The sequence below is a fragment of the Aquarana catesbeiana genome, linkage group LG12, assembly GCF_042186555.1.
Source record: "Aquarana catesbeiana isolate 2022-GZ linkage group LG12, ASM4218655v1, whole genome shotgun sequence".
Lineage (NCBI taxonomy): Eukaryota > Metazoa > Chordata > Amphibia > Anura > Ranidae > Aquarana > Aquarana catesbeiana.
Window position 1 is genome coordinate 103,360,348 of NC_133335.1, and position 22,883 is coordinate 103,383,230.

The window sequence follows — 22,883 nt, forward strand, 5'->3', positions numbered from 1 at the left end:
GGAGGGGGCGGGACGAGTGCCAACAGCCATACAGAAGAAACTCCTGTTTTTATCGGCGGCCTCTTTAATTGAAAGTCCCGACTCCTATGATGGACAAAACAATTGTCTAATGGCAGCGCTGGAGACGGGACTTCCTTTTACACAGGATGCCGTGTAAACAGGAAATACTCCCCTCCTGCATGCACCGCACTTGTCCCACCCCCTCCAAGGCAGCCAGCATATCTATCTTTTGTGGTTCCTGGCGCTCGGGGATTCGTTGGGGGCCACAAAAGATATATATGTCAAAGTTAACAGGCGGGTCGTCCAAAACCGAAACGCGGTCGGCGATTGGCCAACGGGCCGGACTTTGGACATGCCTGTTCTATGTATTTAATGTATGCTAATGTTTTGTATTTTTTTATCATTACCATGATTGTAATATGCTGTGAATGTCCTCTTTGTCCTCATGCATGCTGTAGGCTTTTAATGCTCCTTTTTTGTCCTTCATGCATATTTGCCTTCACTAACCTCCCCACCATGCTATCCTGGGCCCATACACACCCAGCCTAGTCACTTAACAATGTATTTTGTCAACTCCATTGTAGTGCTTTAACCTAAATACCCCCTAAAATGTGTCCAAATGTTACTGTTGTCCTTAAATTCAGGCAGAGTGCCAGAGGCTTTTTTTTGGGGTCCAAAAGTCATTTATGCTGATGTTGGCCAAGAATGTTTGTGTCTAATCTGCTTACAATGTTATGTGCAAAAGTACTAATATTTTTTTTTACTCCACAGTTTCCTTCAATGCCACAGGACTGGCAGACTGTGGCTTCCCAATTTGCTCTGCGTTGGGACTTTCCTAACTGTGGAGGGGCAATCGATGGTAAACATGTCCACATCGTCCCACTGTCAGGGCTGGCTCAGCCCTTCCTTCTCTGAGCTGGCCGCTCAGCTGTCAGCTAATTGCCAGCTCTCATCTCTCTCCACAGTTAACAAACTGTTGTGGATCTGCTCGTCAGTCCTGCCTACTTAAAGATCTCCAGCTCACTTCATTCCTGCCTTCACCTTGGTCACATCACCAGAAACCATCTCCTGCGTTCCTGTTTAAAGACTGGCTTTGCTGACATCCCTTCTGGCTCCTTGTCCTGCTTGCTGAACTCTGGCTTGGCTGACTACCCGATCCGGTTACTGGACTCTGGCTAAGCTTTGACTACGCTTACTCTATTTACCTTTTTATTTTTATTAATAAACAAGTGTGATTTTACTGTACTTCTGTCTCGGTCTGGTTCATGGTTTCTGACAGTAGGCGAAGGCCATGAATTCAGAAGATACAGTCAATCCACTTGTTGGTAATATTTTTTCCAGATTGGATGAGCAAGATCACCGCATGGATCAGTTTGCCTTGGCGTTACAAGCGCTCCTGAGTCGCATGGCTTACCTGGAATCCCCCACTGTGGCTGCTCCGGTACAACCTGATTTGCAGGCCATCCCTGCTGCTGCGCCAGTCTGTGCAGGCACCCGCCTTGAGTATTACCTCTATAAGAGGTATGTCTGGTCCCGTCCCGCTTCCCCAGCGATTTGGGGGTGATCCAGTTCAAGGCAGAGGGTTTCTGAACCAAGTTGAGATACACTTTGAGATGCTGCCCCAGGCGTTTCACACGGACAGAAGCAAAGTAGGGTTTGTGATATCTTTGCTTTCTGAGAGAGCCTTGGCCTGGGCTAATCCTCTATGGGAGACGCAAAAACCTGTTGTCTTGAGTTACCCCGAGTTTGTGGCCTTCTTTAAAAGGGTATTTGACGTTCCCGCACGCTCCTCTTCTGCTGCCAAGTGCCTCATGTCCATCAGAGTAGGAGAATTGTAGCAGACTACGCCATTGAGTTCCGTACTCTGGCAGCAAAGGTTGCTTGGAACAATGAGGCCCTCGTGGCTGCTTTTTCTCATGGTCTCTCAGATTCCATCAAGGATGAGATAGCAGCCCGAGATATACCCACTGAGCTGGAGAGCTTGATCTCGTTTGCCATCCTCATTGGCTCCAGACTCAGAGAAAGACTTTCTTTTAAGGAGCGCTTGCTGAAGCCTCCTGTACCTTTGCCTCCGAGCCTTGCAGTCCCACCCGTGCCTCCCTCATCTCCCATGCCTCCTGGTACCGAGATGGTCAGTGAAGATGAACCCATGCACTTGGGCTTCGCACATCTCTCTGTGGATGAGAGAGCCTTTAGGAGGAGGGAGAGATTGTGCCTTTATTGTGGCCAGGCAGGTCACTTTTTGAAGTCTTGTCCTACCCGTCCTGGGAACAACCGAACCTTGAGGTCCTGTCATGGACAGACCTTAGGTGGTGTTGTGTCATCCCCAGTTATCCAGAAGGATAAGCCCCTGGTTTCGGTCACCCTTTCTTGGGCTAAGTCATCTATCGAGATACAGGCTCTAATCGACTCTGGGGCTGCAGGCCTGTTCATTGATGTTGCCTTTGTATTAAAACACTCGATTCCACTGCAGCTGCGTGACACTCCACTTGCCATTGAGGCTCTTGACAGGAGACCTCTACAGCCTTCCCATGGGACTCATGAGACGGTTCCATTGTCCATGGCCATAGGAGCTCTTCACCATGAGATAATCCAATTCCAAGTGATTTCCTCTCCTAAGTTTCCGGTGGTTATTGGTTATCCTTGGTTACAGAGGCACAACCCCTCTTTTGATTGGCTCTGTGATGAGGTTCTCTCCTGGTCACCACAATGCAGTGAAACATGCTTCCGGAAGGTAGCCAAGGTCCTATGTACCTCTTCACTCTACTCCCTGCCAGAGGAGTACCGCGATTTTAAGCGATGTCTTTGACAAAGGTCAAGCCGATAGTTTGCCTCCGCACCGGCTGTATGATTGCGCAATTGACCTTCAACCTGGTGCCACTCCCCCTCGTGACCGGGTTTACCCTTTGTCGGTCTTGGAGGATAAATCCATGGAGGAGTATGTTGCAGGCGCACTTTCTTGGAGTTTCAGCCGCAAATCCTCGTCTCCTGGTGGTGCTGGTTTCTTCTTTGTGAAGAAGAGGACCGGTGAACTGAGACCTTGTATTGATTCTAGGGGTCTCAATCGTTTCATGATTAAGAATGCCTACCCAATCCCGTTGATTACAGAGTTATTTGACCACCTCAAGGGAGCAACGGTTTTCACTAAGCTTGATCTGAGAGGGGCTTACAATCTTGTGAGGATTAAGGAGGGCGACGAGTGGAAAACTGTGTTTAATAACAGAACAGGCCATTATGAGTATCTCGTTACAAAGTACCTTTTGGCCTTTGTAATGCCCCAGCAGTTTTCCAGGAATTTAATAACGATGTCCTCCGAGATTTGTTGCAGTTATGTGTGGTGGTTTATCTTGATGATATCCTCATATTTTCCAAGTCCCCGGAGAGCCACCACACAGATGTCTGTCTTGTGCTTCAGAAATTAAGAGAGAACAATCTCTATTGTAAACTGGAGAAGTGCGAGTTCCATCGGGAATAGGTTAAATTCCTGGGCTTTTCATTTCCACTGCTGGTTATTCGATGGACCCAGAGAAACTTTTGGCAGTCCTACAGTGGCCTCGACCCGTGGTGTTACATCCTCTGCAGCGTTTCCTGGGTTTTGCCAACTATTATCGGAAGTTTATTTGTAACTTCTCGTCTCTGGTCAAGCCCCTGACCGATATGAGCAGAAAGAACGGTAACCCACAGAGTTGGTCTCCGGAGTCCATTAAGGCCTTTGAAAGTCTCAAGGCTGCCTTTGTTTCTGCTCCTGTGTTGGCACATCCTGATCCTACGTTACCTTTTATCCTTGAGGTTGATGTGTCTGAGACTGGTGTTGGCGCCCTTCTGTCTCAACGTCCTACTTCTGAGAGTGTTATGCATCCTTGTGGCTACTTTTCCCAGAAATTGTCACCTGCCGAGTGCAATTACGAGCTTGGTGACAGAGAGCTGTTGGCTATGATTTTAGCCCTGAAAGAATGGAGACATCTCCTCGAAGGTACCACTGTGCTGGTTCTCATTCTTACTGACCATAAGAATCTCACATTCTTGTCTGAGGCTAAACGCCTCTCTCCCAGAAGGGTGCGATGGGCTCTTTTCTTGTCAAGTTTCAATTACATTGTCTCATTCTTACCTGGTACTAAGAATGTAAGGGCTGACGCCTTGTCACGACAATTTTCCTCCACTTCCAAGTTGGAGTCGGTTCCGGTTCCTATGATTCCTTATTCCTTCTGATCGTATTCTGGCTACGGTTCGCACCAGTCTTACTTCTCCTTTGGGTGACAAAATTCTTGCTGCTCAGGTCAATGCTCCTCCTGAGAAACCTTGTGAACGCTGCTATGTCCCAGAGTGTCTCCGTACTGCCATGCTCCATACTTATCATTCTCTTAAGGCAGCTGGCCACCCTGGTAAGAATCAGCTCGTTTGGGCCATTTCTCAACAATTCCGGTGGCCTAGTCTACGTGCTGATTTAACTGCCTTTGTAGCTGCCTGTTCCGTGTGTGCTCAGAGTAATGCCCCGTACACATGGTCGGATTTTCCATCGGATTTTCCAACACACAAAGTTTGAGAGCAGGCTATAAAATTTTCCAACAACAAAATCCGATCGCGTCAATTCTGACCGTGTGTGTGTGTGGCCTGTTCTGACCCACAAAGTGCCACGCATGCTCAGAAGAAATTCCGACACGAAACAGCTCGGTCTGGTAAAATGAGCGTTCGCAATGGATACAGCACTTTCGTGCAATGCTAAAAATGGTTTAATACAGCGCACTCTCTTCTTCTTTATAATGTGAGAAGAATGAAGTAGTTTTGCTGCTCATATTCACACAGACTTCTCACAAACTTCTTTCTTTACTATTTATCGGGATTCCCTCAATATATTTGGATTTGTCACATCTGACAACATTATTTTGGTGTTGTATTTTTTTTTTTCTGTCTTTTAAGGCAGATTAGTTATTTTTGGTTTGTATTTTTTTCAAGGCTGATCTTTGTTTTATCGGATTTTTATTTGGACTCCAGAATATTTTTGTGTGTGTTTTGTGTGTCAAGTTACCACAACACAATTGATATGTTGTTATATTTAATCTGTAGGAGATTGCTTGGTGTTGGTGTCCCTTGTTAATTTCACATTGTATTTTAGAAATGTACCTGAATTCAGGGGGAGGAAATTGTGGTCGTTGAACCCATCCATTTTCTCTGCAAGACACAACACAAGACAAACCCTAATGTCAGGCCAAACTCTCCGAATCTTGTTACAATATAGGCTTCCATTTCGAAGCAGTATAGGCCCAAGTTTAGATCTTACCTTCGTTATCACGATCGGCGCCTCCGATGCTCCTTCCTCCACTCACAGATCGTACGTAATACGCACGCGTGTTACGCTTTATACATACTGCCCATGCGTGTAACTCCGCCCGCCCCTGACGTTCTTTCTAGTCTATTCCCCGCCCCTTTTCGTTCTGCGCAGTGGGGGAAGAGCACATGGCGGAGACACAGCAGGTGCATGCTAATTACAGGAACGAGGAGGAGGAAAGCCCCGGAGCCTGAAACGTCCCGATACAGAAGGAGATTTAAGGCCTCAAATATGTCCTTTGTGGAGATGTTGGAGATGGTGGACATCCTGAAGAGGGCCGACTATGATGGGAAGTATGGACCTTACCCCAACCCCAAAGTCAGAAAGGCCAAGATCATGGCGAAAGTGATCAGGAGTCTGCACCGGAATTTCGGGGTACGACGATCCAAGGATCAGCTCAGGAAGCGGTGGTCGGACCTCAAATTACGAGAACATGAGCAGTACAGAAAGATCCGGAGAGTGCTGCAAAAAAGTAAGTAGTTGTGCTGTGTTCCTATTCTTTTTCTGTTTATTACGTTCGTGCTGCTCCATGTGCTTTTATTAAAAGTGTCCATTTTAAAATGGCAACTTTCATGTTCATGGGCACATTATTCGTTCATATCAAACATTTTTCTTTCGGCCTAGAAAACACCATTGTTTTGGCCATATGCATTTTGCCACATTTGTAACGCCCTACTTGTATGAAACGCATTTGGTTGTGTAGATGGCTTTGTTACTAGAATGAAATGCAAACTAGATTCTGTGTAAGGAGAGGACACTGAGCAGCTGTTTTCACATCTGGACACTGGAGCACTAGTGTGGGACCCCAGAACACCATTTTTATTAGGGGGCCACGCAGGTGCTCCAGTGTATACTATAGGGGTGTCTCCATCTGTGAAGCTTGTACCAAACAGGTAAAGTATTGAGGCTTGACAAAGGACACTGAAAATGCTACATCTTGGAACTCTACCAAAATAGACAATAGTACCCCACTTCCAAGCAATGTTTCATATTTATAGTTCTGCCATCAAATATCTGTGTGCTAAGTATACCATTTTTGTTTTACATAGGGGAGAAAAGACTTGGAGGACACCCCTCATCTGAGGAGACCACAGACCCCCCCTCTGGAAGAAGGGGAAATCCCACAAACACAAGAAGAGCAGGAGGAAGAAGATGTGGTGGAAATTGTCACCACAACAGGTGAGTGTCTGCGACCACAGGCTCAGGTAAGAGATGGATGCCGGCATATTTTTTATACCTGTTTTTGTTTGTTTTCTCTCTTTTTAGGTGATCGTGATGTTGTGGATCCAGATCCTTTCACATCAGAAAGTGCACAGATCCTGATCGGGGAGATCATGGGGTGTAATTTAGCTTTGTAAAAACTCAAGAAAAACATCAATGATGTTATTCAAAAAAATAAGAACATCATTGATGTTTTGGGGCGAGTTTAAAACCCCTCCAAATCCCTTTTTTTTGTGAGCTACAAAGTTCAAAATGTTTTAGCACTTTTTAGAAAAGCCAGATTTGGAAGATGCACACAGTGTGCCAACATGTGCTATCTGCCATCACGGGAGATCAATGGACGTGTTTTGGGGGTGCAACCCCTTCCTCAATAATAAAGTAGCTGTGAGGAAGGGATTTCTCCCCCAAAACACGTCCCTTGATCCCCCGTGATGGCAGCTAGCACATGTTGACATTGGCAAATTTGTGTGCATCTTCCAAATTTGGCTTTTCCTGGGGTGACTTCACCCCATCTGAACGCAATATCAAACACAGTTCCTAAATACTCATGTCTGATATTGCCTTCAAGTTCTACCTAATGTGAACTTTGTAAGTTCAAGATTTGTGTCTTTCTTGTTGGTTTTACACATGCCTGTTTTATCTTAAATGGACATTTCTATTTTTGAAAATGCCACCCCAAAGATTGTTATACAACAAACATGTTGGTTTGTTTTAAAAACCTTTTCTAAATGCACATGTGATTGTGCAGGTATTAAAATGATTGTTAATCAAGAATGTGTGGATTATTGTCTCAACGCTACAACACTTTTGTGGTGATGTAATTGCAGCTTTCAGGGAAAATGGGGGTTATTTCCTAAGGGCAAATCCCCTTGCACTACAAGTGCAGTTTCAAGTGCACTTGTAGTGCAAAGTGTCTTTGACTTTAGTAAATAACACCCAACAGTGCTTTGTATAAGGTTACACAATCACGCCATTTGCAGGACTCCCCACATTTCTGTCAGGGTCAGCTAAAGCAAACACAAGCAGTAAATGTCACCAAAGATTTGTTTTTTTTGGATTTTATTTGATCAAGGCTTCACAAATGGTCTGGCATATTGATGGCCCCCCTACCCGCAAAGAACTCAAGGTATCGTAACCGGGCATCACGGGCACTCAGGGAGGGCAAGCCAGGATGGCCACTTTCAAGCACCGTCAGGGTTGTTTCATTTATCATTCCAGCCTCAGGCCCAACTGAGCCAGCATAGTTGGCAGAATGTTGGCGTAAAAAGTTATGTAGAACACAGCACGCCAAGATTATATGATTAAGTTTATACTCCGCTATATGGATGGGTGTCAGAAATAGGCGGAACCGGCTGGCCATGATTCCAAACATGTTCTCCACCACTCTTCTGGCTCTGGCCAGCCGGTAATTAAAAACCCTCTGTTCCGGGGAGAGGGTCCTCATCGGGAATGGCCGCATAAGATGGTCCCCCAGCGCAAAGGCTTCATCTGCAACAAAGACAAATGGGAGTCCTTCCACATTGTCTTCTGGAGGTGGCAAGTCCAAGCTGCCATTCTGGAGACGCCTGTAAAACTCCGTCTGGGCGATGACTCCACCATCGGACATCCAGCCATTCTTCCCCACGTCCACATACAAGAAGCCGTAATTAGCCGACACCACCGCCAACATCATAATACTATTGAACCCCTTGTAATTATAATAGTATGACCCCGAGTTGGGTGGCGGGACGATGTGGACGTGTTTCCCATCAATTGCACCTCCGCAGTTAGGAAAGTCCCACCGCTGGGCAAAGTGGGAGGCCACAGTCTGCCATTCCTGTGGCGTGGAAGGAAACTGTTGAGGAAAACCAAAAAAAATTAGTATTTTGGCACATAAACATGGAAAGCAGATTAGACACGAACATTCTTGGCCAACATCCAGATAAAACATTTATTAAGGGGAATTTTACAACACCAAAGTATAAGGTACACCTATCATATTCCCCCTCCCCCCCTCTCATGGGCCATTTCTAACATTATAGGGGGTGGGGGGATCTTGGACAGGTAACCCTCTTCACTTCATTGAGAGATGAATGCCTAAATACAGGGTGTTACTTTGAACAGCCCCTCCTTAGTTACACTATTGGCAGCCCACTGGACAGGTAAGAAGTGTCATAATACAAAGATATAAATACACATTGTACACATTTGAGCACATTTGGACATTCTGCTATTACCTATCAAGATAATAATAGGATACAAAAACTTTAAACAGTACCATTTGCAAGTATACAGGCAGGCCCTACTACATGCTTTGGGGAATTCATCCATACATCTGACCACTAAAGAGATGGGTATAGTGTGTATGGGTTTGGCCAAGTCAGCAGATAGAGGATTGAGGATAGATAGATAATTGGTATCAGCTGACTTAGCAGTTGGGGGGAGGGAGGGTTAATAAAAATGATTTGGGGACACTACAAAAAAATGCCTCTGGCACTTTGCCTGAATTTAAAGCACAAATCACATGTAAAAACATTTTAGGGGGGTGTTTGGGTTAAAGCACTACTATGGAGCTGATAAAATACATTGTTAAGTGACTACATGAGGTGAATATAGGACCAGGAGAGCATGCTGGGGAGGTTAGTGAAGGCAAATATGTATGAAGGACAAAAAAATAATGACATAAAAATCCAGCATGCATGAGAACAAAGGGGACATTCACAGCAAATTACAATCATGGTAATTAGGGAATGAGGAAAGAAATACAATATATATTAGCAAACATTCAATACAATAAAATGTGATATTAAAGGATAAAAATCTTACCTTCATATACTCCTTCTGCAGGACCTGGATGATGGCAGAACAGGTCTCTGGGATAATGATCCCCAGAGCCTGGGGGGAGATGCCTGTCGAGAACTTGAAGTCCTGCAGGCTTCTCCCCGTCGCCAAGTACCGCAGGGTAGCGACCAGCCTCTGCTCCGGAGTGATGGCTTGCCTCATGCAGGTATCCTGCCTGCTGATATAGGGGGTCAGCGAAGCCAACAAACGGTGAAATACGGGGTCCGTCATCCTGAGAAAGTTCCTGAAATCATCAGGATTATTCTCACGGATCTCACGGAGCAAAGGCATATGACAGAACTGGTCACGCTGAAGCAACCAATTCTTGGTCCATGAACTCCTCCCCACCCTGTTCATGGACTGGACTTGTGTCAAGGTCAGGACCCCAACACCAAGCCCCTGCACAGCACAAACTCTACGAGGAGTACGTATATGCAACATGGCTAGAAAATGGTCGGCTGCTCAGAACGAAGTAACAGAACGCACTGAAGAACAGCAAGGCCTGTGAAGAGCGACCTGAAAAACAGTAACGAACGAACAAGAACACAATGACTAAGTCACGCGGAACTTGCTTGCACGCACTGAAGGGCAGATACAAACCCACATGCACAAACTGAGCCACAGAAAACGATCTGAAAGCCAAGAGTCTGAAAAAGCGCGAATCGTCTCTCACCAAACTTTTACTAACACGAGATTTGCAAAAGGAGCCCAAAGGGTGCCGCGCTTGGTTCTGAACTGGCCTTTTCTAGTCTCGTCATACGTGGTTGACGTCACCGCGTTGTTGGCGATCTGAAATTCCGACAACTTCTGACCGTGTGTACGCAAAACAAGTTTGAGCCAACATCCGTCGGAAAAAATCCTAGGATTTTGTTGTCGGAATGTCCGATCAATGTCCGACCGTGTGTACGGGGCATAAGACTTCACAACACCTTCCAGTGGGCCTCCTACAACCCATACCCAATGGAGAGAGGCCCTGGACCCACCTGTCTATGGATTTCATTGTGGAGTTGCCCAACTCCCAAGGCAACACAGTTATCCTTATGGTGGTTGACCGTTTCTCAAAGATGTGTCATTGTATTCCACTTAAGAAGTTGCCCACTTCTAAGTAACTGGCTTCCATTTTTGCTCAGGAGATCTTTCGCTTACATGGGCTACCCAAGGTGATTGTCTCAGACATGGGTAGTCAGTTTGTGTCCTGGTTCTGGCGAGCCTTTTGTGCACAGCTGGGAATTCAGCTTGCTTTCTCCTCTGCGTATCACCCGCAGTCTAATGGGGCCGCAGAACGAGCCAATCAGTCCTTGGAGCAAATCCTACGTTGCTATATTTCTGACCATCACAAAAACTGGTCAGACCTTTTACCATGGGCAGAGTTTGCTCACAACAGTGCCTTGAATTCTGCTTCCCGATTGTCTCCGTTTATGGCGAATTATGGTTTCCAACCTTCCATGTTGCCTGACTCGTTTGTTCCACAGGGTATTGCTGCGCTCGAGGAGCATCTCCGTGGTCTTCGTTCCACTTGGGCACAAGTTCAGGAGGCTTTGCATCATGCTAATGATAGGTACAGACTCCATGCTGACCGCAGATGCCTGCCTGCGCCTTCCTACCAGGTTGGGGACAGGGTCTGGCTGTCATCTAGCAACCTCCGACTTCGTGTTCCCTCACTGAAGTTCGCACCTCGGTTTATTGGACCTTTCCGTATCCTTCGCAGGATTAACCCAGTGGCTTACGCGTTGGACCTTCCTCCTAGTATGCGCGTCTCAAATGTGTTTCATGTCTCCTTATTGAAACCGTTGGTCTGCAACCACTTTACCACCTCGGTGCCACGTCCTCACCCTATACAGGTTGAGAACCATGAGGAGTATGAGGTAAAATCCATTGTTGACTGCAGTAGGTTCGGTGGGCGCATACAGTACCTGGTGCATTGGAAGGGTTGCGGTGCGGAGGAAATCTCCTGGGTCTCATCCTCGGATGTACATGCTCCTGCCCTCCTCCGTGATTTCCATAGACGTTTTCCCCTCAAGCCCGGTGGTCCCCTGAAGGGTACTGTCAGGGCTGGCTCAGCCCTTCCTTCTCTGAGCTGGCCGCTCAGCTGTCAGCTAATTGCCAGCTCTCATCTCTCTCCACAGTTAACCAGCTGTTGTGGATCTGCTTGTCAGTCCCGCCTACTTAAAGATCTCCAGCTCACTTCATTCCTGCCTTCGCCTTGGTCACATCACAGGAAACCATCTCCTGTGTTCCTGTTTAAAGACTGGCTTTGCTGACATCCCTTCTGGCTCCTTATCCTGCTTGCTGTTCCTCTACTTGGATCCCTGACTTCTGGCCTGGCTGATTACCCGATCTGGTTACTGAACTCTGGCTTGGCTGATTACCAGATCTGGTTACTGAACTCTGGCTTGGCTGACTACCCGATCCGGTTACTGGACTCTGGCTATGCTTTGACTATGCTTACTCTAGCTACCTTTTTATTTTTATTAATAAACAAGTGTGATTTTACTGTACTTCTGTCTCGGTCTGGTTCATGGTTTCTGACACCCACCACCCCACTCGGGGTCATACTATTTTAATTATAAGGGTTTCAATAGTATTGTGTTGATGGCGGTGGTGTCGGCGACATACGAGTTTCTCTATGTGGAAGTGGGGAAGAATGGCCGGATATCAGATGGTGGAGTCTTCTCCCAGACCGAGTTCTACCTTCGTCTCCAGAGTGGTGGCTTGGGATTGCCACCTGCAGAAGAGAACGTTGAAGGACTCCCATTTGTTTTTATCGCTGATGAAGCATTTGGGCTGGGTGATCACCTGATGAGGCCATTCCCCCAGAGGACCCTCACCCCGGAGAAGAGGGTTTTTAATCACCGGCTGGCCAGAGCTAGAAGAGTTGTGGAGAATGCCTTTGGGATAATGGCCAGCCGGTTCCGCCTATATCTTATGGCAATAAATATGGTGGAGTACAAACTGAACCACATAGTTCTAGCATGCTGCATACTTCACAACTTTTAAAAGAGAAATGCTCCGAATTATGTTGCCTCAGTTGGGCCTGAGGCCGGACTTGCAGAAAATACAATGATGGCCCTGGAAGCTGATCGTCCTGGCTTCCCCCCCCAAAGCGCCTGTGAAGTGCGTCAAAAATATGTAGATTATTTTACGGGTAGAGGGGCCATTGCTATGCCAGCAAATTTGTAAATATTTTCGATATTAAAGAAAAATTTTATCTGATAAAATCTTGATTTTGATTTACTGCTTGTGTTTTTTAGCTGTCTCCTAGGTTCTCCTAGTGCACTTGTAGTGCCAAGTGTTTTTTCCATTATTAAATAACACCCATTGTCACTGTAAACACCAACTTAATACAAAAACTGGTATTGAGCATTGAAAGAAGAAGCCACACATTGTTTATTATAAAACCTTTTACTCCATGCACATTCACATGTGCGTTGTAAAACATTTTTTGTTTTAAAAAAAACATCTTGGTTTTATAAGGTTTTACCTTGAAAATATTTTTTAGTACATAAACAAGCATGTTTCAAAACATAACATACACAACTCAATACACAAAGTTCAACATTGAAAAACTGAAGGCAATATCAGACATTATAGTGTCAAAAATGCGTTGATATTGCCTTCATCAGATGGGGTGATGTCACCCCTGTAAAAGCCAAATTTTGAAGATGCACACAAATTGGGAATCACAAACTGGGGATTTCCCTCCTGATCCCATACCTAATGTCAACATGTACTATCTCCCATCATGGGGGATCAATGGATGTGTTTTGGGGGTGTAACCACTTCCTCTCACCTACTTGAGTTACGAGGAAGGGGTTGCACCCACAAAACGCGTACATTGATATCCCCTAATGGCAGATAGCACATGTTGACACACTGTGTGCATCTTCAAAATTTGGCTTTTAAAATGCGTCAAAAATTTTTAAAAAATTGTTCACAAAAAATATAAAATTGTGTCATTTTGTTGTTATTTAGATTCTTTCTAATACATCAATCATGTTCTTCAGTTTTTGTTCAATCTCATTTGTTTTTTGCTTGATGATGTCTAAATTGCAACTACAAAACATTATGTCATGGATTAGCCTTTGTGCGCTGTCATTGGTGAAATAAGGAGATTGTTCTTCCACAACATGCAAATCACCTAAAAGAAAAAATACACACCATCTATTATAAATATGCAGGCATACATCTATTACCTGAATCTGTGGTCTCAGACACTCACCTGTTGTGGTGACAATTTCAACCACATCTCCATCCTCTGGGTGTGGTGTCCTCTGTTTCCCTTCTTCAGGAGGTGGGGGGTTCCTGATGTCCTCAGATGTCCGGAGTCTTTTCTCCCCTATGAGAATGAAACAAAAAGGTATACTTATCACACCGATATTTGAGGCCAGAAATAGGAATATGAAACATTGCTTGGAAGTTGGGTACAGTTGTCTGTTTTTGGAAGGGTTCCAAGCTGAAGACATGAATTTTTCCCTTACCAAAGCTGGAATGCTTATCTTTTTTGCACAAGTTTCAAACATGGAGACACCCCAAGTATCCACTGGAGTACCTGTGTGGGACACCCTAAAAAGTTTGTTCTTGTGTCCCACACTAGTGCTCCTGCGTCCAGATGTGTAAATGGCTGCTGAGTGTCCTCTCCTTACATTACACCGAATCAAGTTTGCAATTCTTTCTAGTTTCAAACACATCTAGACAAACTTCTTTTAATACAAATTAGCATGACCAAATGTAGTTAACCCTGTATCTGCCAAAAACATTGTATTTAGTTGGCAAACGAACGATGTTAAAAAAAAAAAAAGACAAAAAGCAAGGGGATATTTGTGCTAACCAATCAATATATACAAAAAATATATGTGCACAAGTGATATAACTAAATAAAACGTGATTAAATGCTGCACCTCTATAGGTCAAATACCAAAACCTAAAACCGATATTAAGAAAGAAAAAGATGCGCAAAGAAACCCCTACAAATAACAATAACTATTGCTGTGAACAAATTCTTTAAAAGATGATAATATGAAAAATTGAGTGGTGTATCAAAAAACAAATAGTCCATGTGATATAAAAAATAAATAAATAAAACCAAAAGTGAATTTATCAAAAACAGAATATCCCAAAATGATCCTTCAAAATTTAGGAGATGCAAAAGTTCTTCACTTAATCTCGAAAAGCAGGACACATATTCATTCGAATCATCTGGAATACGGAGCATAAAATGCAAATACAAGCTGCTCCGTTGGATCTGAAATGATAGAGGTCAGAAGCATTAGCCTGCCGGCAGGTGAACTCACAGTGATTGAAAGCAGGGAGGAATCCACCTGTTTATCCAGGAATTAGCAAGGACAAAACTTCACTCTCCGGGACACTCTCATAAAAGCCAGGATCTGGGTATTCTCATGTAAGGAGGAATACAAGAGGGCTTCATGGTGCAGTATGTTCCAGCAAAGGTATTTATTTAAATAACAAATCATACAAAGTCCATAGATTCAAGCAGGTAAGAAAAGCAGTTTTGAATCAGCCGCAGTGTCTACGAGTCAGCTGTTCTGCGTGGTGATGTCACAGGCTCATGCTCCACCCGACATGTTTCCCCTTAACAGGCATCCAAACGAACAATGTTTACTGCGACCGATTACTGTGCCCATGAACATGAAAGTAGCCATTTTAAATTGTACAACAGTAAAGAAAAGCACATGGAGCAGCATCCAAGTAATAATAATAATAATAATAATAATAATAATAATAATAGGAACACATGACAACTACTTACTTTTTAGGAGCACTTTCTTGATCCTTCTGTACTGATCCTGCTCCCTCAATTTCAGGTCTGACCAGTGTTTCCTCAATTGTTCCTTGGATCATCGTACCCCAAAATTCCTGTGCAGACTCTTCACAACTTTAGACATGATCTTGGCCTTTCTCACATTTGGGTTTAGGTAAGGGCCATACTTCCCGTCATAGTCGGCCCTCTTCAAGATGTCCACCATCTCCACCATCTTGTTTCTGGCTCCAGGCTTTCCTCCTCATTACTGCTATTATGCACCTGCTGTGTCTCCGTCATGTTCCTCTCCCACTGCGACGAAAGAGAAGAGGCGGGGGATATTCTAGAAAGAACATCAGGGACGGGCGATGCGGGTGGAGTTTCATGCATGCGCAGTGTATATAAAGCTAACACGCGTTTGTCGTACGTACGATCTGTGAGTGGAAGAAGTGCCAATCATGAGAACGAAGGTAACATTTTAACTTGGGACATCAGTGGCCTATAGTGATTCGAGATTGAGGCCTATATTGGGATAAGATTAGGAGAGTTTAGCCTGATATTAGTGTTTTTGTCTTGCAGCAAATATGAAACAATTCAAAGACCCGGAATTCATAGGCCAGTTCATAGACAGATACAGGGATATGAGAAATTTGTGGGAGGTTAAAAACCCCTTATATCGAAATAAACCAGCTAGGAAGGCATCACTGGAGAAACTGCTGCAATTTGTGAAGATGCAGGTCCCCGACGCAGACATTGAGTTTGTGGATAAGAAAATTGGTAGCTTGAGAAGCACGTATAGGAAGGACCTTAATAAGGTCCAGGCTTCCATGAAATCAGGAGCAGCAGCAAAGGATGTGTATGTACCCAGTCTGTGGTACTACAACAGGATGTGGTGTCTGGAAGACCAGATTGAAGCCAGGGAATCACTTTCTACACTTCCAACCACCCTTCCCTCAAACCTTCCCTCAACCCCAGCTGAGGCTTCCGATGACCAACCTGGGCCTTCCATCCTGGAACGAATTTGAGGAGCCCAGCTGGAGCCAGGTATAGTATTTTTGAACATATTTATTGTCCGAAAATTAGTGTTGTTAACTAGATGTTATTATTGATAACAAATGAATGATTGAACAAAAAGTGTTTGACATATCAATAGGCAGTAGGGGCCAAAAATGATTGGGACAAGAATGAAAAATGCTGGGCTCAGAATGATAGTCTTTTCTATTTATTAACATTCAATTTGCAACAGTCATGAGCTGAAAATTGTGTGTGATTGATGAACCAAAAACTAAAACTGTGTCCCTTTTTCATACACAGGAAGACCTCAGTCAAGATGAGGCTCTGGAATGTGCCAGACAGGAGGAGGCGGGGGTAAGTGTCAACCAGGAGGTGGCGGGGGTAAGTGTCAGCCAGGAGGTTGCCAATAACCTCAATTTTAGTCATACATTTAGTCCAAAATGTATTCAGCCACATGTCTTTGGTAAAAAAATGTCAATAAGCGTATATTTATTGGTTTACGCAAAAGTTATAGCGTCTACAAACTAGGGTACATTTTCTGGAATTTACACAGCTTTTAGTTTATGACTGCCTATCTCATTTCTTGAGGTGCTAAAATGGTAGGGCAGTACAACCCCCCCCCCCCCCAATCACCCCATTTTGGAAAGTAGACACCCCAAGAAAATTGCTGAGAAGTATGTTGATATTATTAATTATATTTATTTATTATATTAATTATATATTATTTTTTTTTGTCCCAAGTGATTGAATAATGACAAAAAAAAAAAATTTACAAAAAGTTGTCACTAAATGATATATTGCTCACACAGGCCATAGGCATATGTGGAATTGCACCCCAAAATACATTTAGCTGCTTCTCCTGAGTATGGGGATACCACATGTGTGGGACTTTTTGGGAGCCTAGCCGCATACGGGGCCCCGAAAACCAATCACCGCCTTCAGGATTTCTAAGGGCGTAAATTTTTGATTTCACTCCTCACTACCTATCACAGTTTCTGAGAGGCATGGTGAGTATTTTGCAGCTCTCATTTGCTTTTGAAAATGAAGAAAGAAAAGAAAAATTTATTTTTTTTACTTTTTTCAATTTTCAAAACTTTGTGACAAAAAGCGAGGTCTACAAAATACTCACTATACCTCTCAGCAAATAGCTTTTTGTGTCTACTTTCCAAAATGGGGTCATTTTGGGGGTTTGTGCCATCTGGGCATTCCATGGCCTCCTAAACTGTGATAGGCAGTGAGGAGTGAAATCTAAAATTTACACCCTTAGAAACCCTGAAGGCGGTGCTTGGTTTTTGAGGTCCCGTATGCGGCTAGGCTCCCAAAAAGTCTCACACATGTGGTATCCCCGAACTCAGGAGAAGCAACAGAATGTATTTGGGGGTGTAATTTCACATATTCCCATGGCATGTTTGAGCAATATATCATTTAGTGACAACTTTGTGCAAAAAAAAAAAAAAAAAAGTGTCTTTTTCCCGCAACTTGTGTCACAATATAAAATATTCCATGGACTCGACATGCCTCTTAGAAAATAGCTTGGGGTGTCTACTTTCCAAAATGGGGTTTGAACTGTCCTGGCATTTTATGCATAACATTTAGAAGCTTATGTCACACATCACCCACTCTTCTAACCACTTGAAGACAAAGCCCTTTCTGACACTATTTGTTTACATGAAAAAATATTTTGAACCTCCAAACATTATACTTACTTTGAACCCCCAAACATTATATATTTTTTTAAAGCAAAGGCCCTACAAATTAAAATGGTGAGGGTTTCATTTTTTTTTTTTCACACAGTATTTGCACAGCGATTTTTCAAACGCATTTTTTGGGGAAAAAAACACACTTTAAATTTTAATGCACTAAAACACACTATATTGCCCAAATGTTTGATGAAATAAAAAAGGCCGAGTACATGGATACCAAACATGACATGCTTTAAAATTGCGCACAAACGCGCAGTGGCGGCAAACTACATACATTTTAAAAAGCCTTTAAAAGCCTTTACAGGTTACCACTTTAGATTTACAGAGGAGGTCTACTGCTAAAATTACTGCCCTCGATCTGACCTTCGCGGTGATACCTCACATGCATGGTGCAATTGCTGTTTACATTTGACGCCAGACCAACGCTTGTGTTCGCCTTTGCGCGAGCGCAGGGGGGGACAGGGGTGCTTTTTTTTTTTTTCTTTATTATTATTTTTTTTTTCTTTTTTTATCTTGTTTTTAAACTGTTCCTTTCATTTTTTTGTTATCATTTTTATTGCTATGTCAGGGAATGTGAATATCCCCTATGATAGCAATAGGTAGTGACAGGTACTCTTTCTTGAAAAAAATGGGGTCTATGAGACCCTAGATCTCTCCTCTGCCATCAAATCATCTGACCACACCAAGATCAGTGTGATAAAATGCTTTCCCAATTTCCCAATGGCGCTGTTTACATCCGGCAAAATCTAAGTCATGAAATGCTCGTAGCTTCCGGTTTCTTAGGCCATAAAGATGATTGGAGCCATTCTGGTCTCTGATCAGTTCTATGGTCAGCTGGCCGAATCACCGGCTGCATTCTCAGGTTCCTTGTTGGGACAGGAGAGCCAGAGAAAAACATGGAAGACGGTGGGAGGGGGGGACATTCCCTCCCACTGCTTATAAAAGCAGTCTAGAGGCTAATTAGCCACTAGGATTGCTTTTACATGAAAGCCGACCGCTGGCTGAAAAGAATGATACCAAGATGATACCTAAACCTGCAGGCATCATTCTGGTATAACCACTCAAAGTCCAGCAACATACCAGTACGTTGCTGGTCCTTGTTGGGCATATATTGTAATCTTTTTTTTCCATGCAGCCTGTGGGCTGAACGAAAAAAGAGATTGATTGGTGGGTATGCCCACCATTAGAATACCTCTCTTCATCCACCCACTTCTAATGATGGGCATACATGCACTATTTATATATGCTGAAGCATGGGGGCATCCGCCCCAAAAGTTAGGAGCAAATCGCTCCTCTGCCCCTGCTGCCCCCATGCTTTGGCATATATCACCTCCGACAGCGCTGGAGTCACGGCTTTATGTATCGTGGGAGCAAACGCTGTTGCTATCAAGATAAATAAATTCGCACTGCAGCTGATTTTTTTGTGTTTTTTTTTTTTTTTACTCTTTTTTAGTAACTGTAACTTTTATAACTGTAACCGGTTCCAGGTTCGGGTCTCTCAAAATGCAATGGCATCTTGGGAGACCCTGTGAAAGTGTGCCTAGTCTGTGCAATGCTGTACCCTACACTAATACTCAACTAGTGTATGGTAGCGTTCAAAACATTCACCAATGCAAAGACCAGGATTGTCAGGACAGGAGGGAAAATAATAGTGCTTAGAGACATTATGTGTTTTTAGTCCCTTTTTAATGTTGTTAACATGTTCTCCTAAACGGACATGTAAGGGACGAGAGGTCCTTCCTATGTATTGAAGGCCACACTCACACTGGAGCATATAGACAACCCCAACTGTAGTACACGTAATGAGTTGGTCTATTTTCTATTCCTTACCTGTGGAGGTGGCCCTAAAACTTTTACGTTTTTTATTATTGCATTTAGAATGCCTGCAGGCTGTGCATCGCCCACAGGCATAGAGCCCTGAGAGAAAGGAAAAACAATCTACTTTCTGATTGTATGGGGGGGATCTACCATACCTGGTGCTAGGCGATCACGCAAAGATGGAGCTTTTTTGTATATGAACATTGGACGAGGTGGCAGCAGGGGACCCAGCACACGATCCTGCTTAAGAATTGACCAATTTTTTGAGACAAGTTTTTCAAATTATTTGTGTTGAATGTTGTAATTCAGCACCATTTTAAAACTAGGGACATCTGAACCAGTGTCCTTGACCTTGTCAGAGATCAATGAAGCTCTGTCCATAGTTAAAACTTTCTCAACCTCACCTTTTAAATTGTGTATATCATATCCCTTTTCCACAAATCTAGATGAAAGTAACGTGGATTGGGAAATGAAATCACTATCACGTGTACAATTACGTCTAAGTCTGACGAATTGTCCCCTGGGAATGTTACATAGCCATGATTTAAGATGGCAGCTTCCCAGAGGAATGTATGAATTACGATCTGTGGGTTTGAGATAATTGCATAATCTAAACCCTTCATTGTCTTTCCAAATCTCAAGGTCCAGAAACACTATTTTTTCTTTGCTAAAATTCCAGGACAACTGAATGTTCTTGGTATTGTTAACAAGTTTCTGAACAAAGGTATCTAAACTGGACTGATCCCCTTCCCAGATCATGATAAGGTCGTCTATATACCTTTTGTAGCACACTAATTCAGGGGGGCGATGCCTGAACACCACATCTTCCTCCCAGTGGGCCATAAAAAGGTTGGCCACACTGGGAGCAAAACGGGCGCCCATTGCAACGCCCCTTTTTTGAAGAAAAAATTGGCGGTTGAACCAAAAATTATTTTTGGCTAAACAAAAAGTTAAACATTTCAACAGGAACTGTTTGTGTTTCTCTGGAAGGTCCGAAAACAAAGATAGGGCCCATTGGACAGAGGATAAGGCATCCTCATGCCCGATAATGGTGTAAAGGGACCCAACGTCGGCTGTGACCAAAATACTGGAGGGAGAGCATCTAACAGATTCGATGATTTGGATAATGTGTTTAGTGTCTTTAAGAAAGGCATCCGTTTTAAATACCAAGGGCTGGAGAAAATGGTCAATATATTGGCCTAACCTAGAGGATATGGAGTCGATACCATTTACTATGGGCCTCCCCGGAGGATTATTAATATCCTTATGGATTTTTGGGAGGCAGTAAATGATAGGGGTTCTGCAAAAAAGAGGGTCCAAATAGGAAGCCTCCTTTTTGTTGAGAATGTTCCCTATTTTCCCTTCCTCTATTAGCCAGTGGAGCTCATCCTTATACACTAACATAGGATCTTTATTCAAAATTTGGTATGTATCACGGTCTTCCAATAACCTGTGTAGTTCTTCCAAATATTTGGATTTATCCAAAATCACCAGACCACCTCCTTTATCCGCAGGGCGAATTATGATGTCATTCCTTGTTTCCAAAGATTTTCTACCCTGCCTAATGGGTAATGGGTCTACTGCCTTTCTAACTTTCATTTTATCCAAATCATTAAATAACATATTCTTAAACACTTCAAGATACTTGTTATCGGCATTGAGAGGATTAAAAGTAGATTTATTACGTAAATTGGAATGATAACCCCCTGCAGTAGTAACTGGTCTACTAGAGTTTGACAAAAAGTATTTTTTCATATTAAGATGTCTGACAAATTTATGGATATTAACATAAGTGTCAAATTTATTCAAATTTTGAACGGGAGCAAACTTTAGCCCTTTGTCAAGAAGTTTTAGGGCCACCTCCACAGGTAAGGAATATAAAATAGACCAACTCATTACGTGTACTACAATTGGAATAAAACGGGGATTGGTGCTGGGTTGGTCCAAGGGTAGGTGACCCCACATCCCAAGGTAAACTTGCTTTGTGGAAATTGATCCTCTAATGGGACTTTAAAAGGGGAACACCTACTTATAGGTCATAAAAAGTATAGAGAGTATAGGGATTATATGAAAAAGTGTTTAATTAATAATGTAGATCTTACAGTGGGTCTGTAGTACAAGGGGTAAATGTGCAGCAAAACGTGATACATACAAAAAATGGGCAATACAAAACATGCATGGATTAATTCACAATCCTAGAACTCCAATACACATAAAGTACATATGCGGGGAGTACCCGACGCGTTTCGAGCTATGCTCTTCCTCAGGGGTATCAGATTGGAATCAGCAAACAGACAGATGTGTCTATAAATTAAAAACAGTAATAACAATCATAAACCAATTGTAAGGGAAAAGTAATTAGTATACATCATCATAAAGCATATACACCATATGAGGAAAAGATAATCATGGTAGGGAATGCGAGTATACAATATCTGTAAAAAGACACAGTGAATACTGACCATGTGGTATTGCTAGGGAGGCATGTATCAAATGCTGCATCCATAAAAAGGGAAAGAAAAGGAGGGGGGGGGGAAACGTAACACCATCGGACGTAGGTCCTGCCCCTGGTCCACAACCCGCAAGGCCTGTGTACCCACCCAAGGCACGACAACCCGGGAAGGCAATCCCCAACAGAGGGCGTCAAAGAAGCCACCAATGAGTAGAATGGTCCTGGGAGGGCTCCAATCTGTAAGGAGCAAAAAATGAGAGGGGAGTAGGGTAATGAAGAGGCGAAGGTGGTAAAGGGGGGAGGGGTTTTGGAGTTCGGTGGGGCCCCTGGGGGTAGAGTGTCCCACTCAGAGGGTGACAGCCAAACAAAGTTACATACCTAAGTGGGCCCGTCAATAGTTTGAGGACGGAGGGTTAGAGGGGGTATATGGTAGGTACATGGTAGGGACCCCTCCAATACTCTGTACGTTGGGATCGACAAATACAGACCACATTGGAGGGGGAGTTCTCTTGTAAGGGAAATTTCCAAATGCGAAATGTCTTGGATTTACCGACTCCGAACTTATACCCCCTTTGGGTTAAATGTTGACACTGACGTCAATGCGTTTATCAATAACTCCTAACGTATGTTGACGTCAGTGTCTGGGGGGTCTCATTGTCGACTATGCGCATGCACACCATATGTCTATTGGCTGAAGTCCATTCCTAACTCCACTTATGCATTATATTTTACCTTTTTTTTTATTATTATAAATTTTTTTATACATTTATC

The 22,883-nt window shown here is 43.5% G+C and overlaps 1 pseudogene; it reads left to right on the plus strand.

Moving 5' to 3' along the window:
- The window catches only part of LOC141113358 (uncharacterized), a 55,145-nt pseudogene that overhangs the window by 30,474 nt on the left and 1,788 nt on the right, over window positions 1–22,883 (plus strand).